General features: G+C 37.8%; 1 long non-coding RNA gene across 1 annotated transcript; it reads left to right on the top strand.

Moving 5' to 3' along the window:
• Positions 1–338: 338 nt before the first annotated feature.
• LOC125780244 (uncharacterized) lies at positions 339–3,394 on the top strand. Its single transcript, XR_007423683.1, has 2 exons — positions 339–1,245; positions 1,314–3,394. It is a non-coding gene; the product is annotated as an uncharacterized LOC125780244 (long non-coding RNA).
• The last annotated feature ends 1,188 nt before the right edge of the window (positions 3,395–4,582 follow it).

Genomic DNA, 4,582 nt, shown 5'->3' with positions numbered 1-4,582 from the left:
TAATATACTATATAAAAGTATACAGGTATACCCTGTTCAGAGTAAAAATATTGTTATATGGTAGGAATATTTAAGGTGTTCATATATTACAATATCTGGAATTGGAATTTTTTACTTATATTCCATATGTTTCTTCAGTGTGATAATTTATAAGTATATTATGCTAATAGTGTGCAATATATTTATTTAATGGTTAGCAAATTTTAAAATAATATTATTATGGTTTACTTTAATTTTAATTTTCTAATTGAAATATTCAAATTAATTGAGTTTCTGTCATACAAACACTTATGTTTGACTATATTCTTTTCGCCACCACTGTATTAGCCAACAAAAATCAGTTCTACCGGCATTCTGTTCGAACTCAAACATCGGACACGAGCATTTCGACCGAACTTTGGAACCGAACATTTAACAACGAACGTGTGCTAATCGAACATCGAACTCAATGTTCGATCCCATCTGCAACGAAGATTTCTCAAAATTCTCGCCCTTCAAACGTTATACGTACCCGGTTTGTTGGACTGTTCGGAGGTGTATAGTAGCAAGGTGGTTATTTAACGCGAGTTAACCGAATAAATACAGTGGAGAAAAAAGAAATACCGCGAAATAGTCATAGCCAGCAAATGAAGAGCCGAAAGCGCTGTGAGACGCCCAAAGTTTGTAATTAAACGCAAGTGGAGAAGCAATGAAAAATATTAGTGTTAAGAAAGAAAAATAAATGAAATAAGCAACAACAGAATCAATGCATGAAATATAAGCGAGGAAGCACGAAGTGAGTAAATAAAATCAAAGAAGCGCAGCGACGCGCGTTAGCTAGTGAAGATTGTGTTTTGTTTTTGAAGGCGGGCAAAAAATAAAAGTTGAGAAGAGAGAAAAATTATTTATGTGCCCAATGTTTATCGTTGATTGAAAATATGTTGCTATTAAAGGTGCAAAGTTCAGCGCAAATGAAATTTTGTGTGAATTAATGATTTCATGTTACAACGCTGTGTTTTGTTGTATTTTTGGTTGCTGTGCAACAGTGTGCTCAGTGTTGTCAGCGGTTTGACCAGCTTCTTTGGCCTTAAACCTTTTGTGTTTTTGTTAGCGCGTTGTGTTGTTGCGGTCTAGTGTACGATTATGTAACTTTTTTCCCAAGCGTTTACAGTCTTCTTGCGAGCGAGCGCCTAATAATAATCAAAGCAGGCAAGAGAATACAAATAAAATACTAAAGATAAAGCAAGCGATTAATGATTGCGCGTTGTAAGAAAAGTGAAAACAATAACAAAATCAATGAAAACACAAGCGTTGTTGCTAACAAGCGCTAATAGCTGCAAGTATTCGTGTAAATTTTGTGATTTTGTAAAAGTGATTGAATGTCTATGCGCGAAGTGGGAACAAGTGAATCACAACAAAAATCAGCTGCTGATCAATAAAGACATCAGGTATATCGTCGCGCGCTATTTATAGCGTTGGCCAGGAAGGCCGGCAAAATTAAGCATTCTATTAAGATTTTGTAAGCGTTTCGCTTAATGTGTCATTTCGCACATGAAACGCGACAAGCATCTACGCGCGTTCATATAAAGTTCAAATTAAACGCGTCGCGCGGTTAGCCAAAGAAACGTGCCAAACAAAGCAAACTGCAAAAATAAAACCATAAAGTTCGTGAAAAAGCAATCAGACAACAGCGCTACGATCAAGTGCAAATAAATAGAAAGAAAGGTGACCGCGCTGTTTGTTTGCCGTTCGTACGCTTGAGCGCTGCTTATGCCGTCTGCAGACGCGCCGCAACGCGTTACTCCGCAGCCTATACCTGTGCCGGTTGCTAACAATCAAGCAAGAAAATAAACATATAAACGATTAATTCTTAACGCGCGTTCCTCACTTTTGTATCTTTTGCCCGATTTATCGCTTGTATTGACAAATTGCCGTTTATTAGTCGTGTTTTTGTGGCGGTCGTCGAACGCGTTGCTCAAATTTAATTAGACGCGCACTTAAGTAAATAAACGCGTTTGTGCGCGCGGTGGAAAGACAGAAAGTGTTAGACGCGCAGCGCGGCAGGCGCGTTCCTAAAAGCTTGAGCGCTTGGTCAATTGGACGTGCACGATTTACGCGCAGTTGTGTGAGACGTTTGGTAGCGTGGTTAAACCGACATCGCGAATATAAGGGCACGCAAATTAAGAGTTCGACAGTTGGAATACGATTTTCTATGTGAAAAAATTACTCTTAATTTATCAAGGCGGTGAAAATTGTGATTTTTCCCAAATTATCTAAATGCTTTGGCTCTCACTTGTACACTCAGCGCATTGCCGCACCGTGATCGTTTCAACTAAATTTAACTTCTCTATTGACAAGTGTGTGCGGAAGCGTTTCGATTCTATCACACAATGCGACAACCTGTCAGCAGCGTGAGTTTCATTCTTAGCCAAGCGCTTGCAATAAGAGGCAGTCAGCTGTTTAGTTAAAGACACACGTACTATACATACATACATAGTATGTTGATATAAGAAGGAGAGCAACAAAGTGTGCGGCGCTAAAAATAAACGCAAGTGCACCATTCTAAAAGCAAAAAGATAATCGAAAGAAAGTGAGGCAAAGTGAAAAAACGCTTGGCGCTGATTTATGCCACAATTAGCGGCGAGCTGCGTCGGCTTATATGTATAAAAAGTGTTGACAATAACACAACGCTTGAACACATTTGTGAGACGTGCAACCGCAGGTGGCAAGTTGTGATATAAAGAATGCGCGCATTGTTATTCAATAAAAAGTGATACTTATTGTTGTAACGATAATTTTTGTTGTGAAAATATTTTTGTTATTAGAATAAATCATAATATATATATTTAGCACATACGTATATGGCCATTTAATCGGCGTTCGTGCAAAATCAAAGTGTTTTATTGTGAAATTAAATTCTAATTAAATCTATTAATTGGCCAAAATGTTTTCTTACGCAAAAATTTTCTAAAATCGGTTATTTTATTTTTCTAGTTGCTATTGTTTTTTGCAGTTTTGTGCTGTGTTTTCGATAATCGACCCAACATAAAGGTGACGTGTTGTGTTAATTATTTGCATAGTGTTATATCAAAGGGAAGTTGCCGACGATATTATAACAACAATATACATAATTAATAACAACAACCAAAAATAAAAAAAAAATACAGCAACAAACATAATAATTAAAGCGCATCAAAAAGAAGTTAAATATCACCCATCAGGCGTTTATAACACGCATTAAGCCATATTAAGCGCTTTAAAGCTATACGGCAACAACAGTGAGGAAAAGTGTGCGTACCAAATTTGTTTTTACTACCTTATTTACACACACACACACACCTGCGCAAGTATGGCTCACGCCGTCGAAATTGCCGGCAAACGGAATGCCACAAAGCCAATCACAGCAGCAGCAGCAAATAAAAAACAACTACGTCGACTATTTCTGCTGTTTCAAGTTTGCATTGCCGTTTTAGTTGCTAGCTGTTGTTTGACATTGCCATCGGCGGTCGACGCGAAGCAACTCGACGGTCATCATTTTCATGCTCGTCATGAGCAACAACAACAGCAGCATGCACATCACAGGCGCCGCTTGCAACGCGATTCGACCAGCAAAATTTTACACACATGCGAACAGTGCAACAGTGTGTGGGATTACTACGAGACGATCGACATTAAGCTAAGTGGCAACTTTGAGGAAAAAGGTGAGTGAGAAAAGAAAAAACTTTTATTTTGTTGTTTTGTATGTTGTTGCTTTTGTAAGTTAAGTGAACTTCCCAACTCATTAAGTAAGTCAGACAGAAAGCTAATGAGTGTGGCAAGTAGCTCTTTTTAGCGCCGTATCTAAAAGCTTTTGCTAATGACTTGAAATAAGATGCGGCGGGTGTGTCCATTGTAGTTTGTGTGTGTGAAATTGATGTGGGTGTACCGTTGAAACGCATTTACTGAAATGCCAATGACATGTTTTTGCTTTGAGAGTTCAGTTGGCTTTTCGTTTACGGAGATTAAGTGACAAAGAAGCAAATGTGGCATGCAACTCGAGCTTAGTCACAGTGGCCAAAAAGGCGAGCAAGTTTCCTAAAATAATTAATTATACAAAGTAACTCAAATAAAACATAAAAAAATTATGAAACAAGGTAAAACAAGCAGAAATCATTTAATAAAATCCTTAAATTAGTTCTAAAGTTCCAAATACAATTAACAGTGCAACATACAAAGGAAGCAAGTTGCCGGCAATAAATGGCAAGAAGTAAAGAAAAAGAGCAGAAAAAATATAAAAATAATATTAAAACGCAAAACTGGTTGCGCTTCAGCGCATGCACTTCAAAGCCTGGTGCGAAAGCAAAGCAAATTCGCTGCTCTTGTGGCAAGTCGCAAAGCCAAGACAGCTTTGTGTGTTTAACCAATTTCACGCAAAAAAGTAAGTGCGCGGGCAATAATGTTTGCGTGTTGGTGACCCACCTTTAGTGTAGCGCACTGGCTGCAGTTAGTGGGAAGTAAATATAGCAATAACAAAGCGTCTACAAAAAGTTAAGCAAATAAATAGAAAACTTCGCTTGCTTTGAGTTGCTTTTAGACGATTTGAGAATTTTTCCTCTGAGGTAAC

Source organism: Bactrocera dorsalis, unplaced genomic scaffold (assembly GCF_023373825.1).
Source record: "Bactrocera dorsalis isolate Fly_Bdor unplaced genomic scaffold, ASM2337382v1 BdCtg311, whole genome shotgun sequence".
In the NCBI taxonomy this organism is placed as follows: domain Eukaryota; kingdom Metazoa; phylum Arthropoda; class Insecta; order Diptera; family Tephritidae; genus Bactrocera; species Bactrocera dorsalis.
Note: the sequence above shows the minus strand (reverse complement) of the source record. Positions and strands in the feature narration are given on the sequence as shown.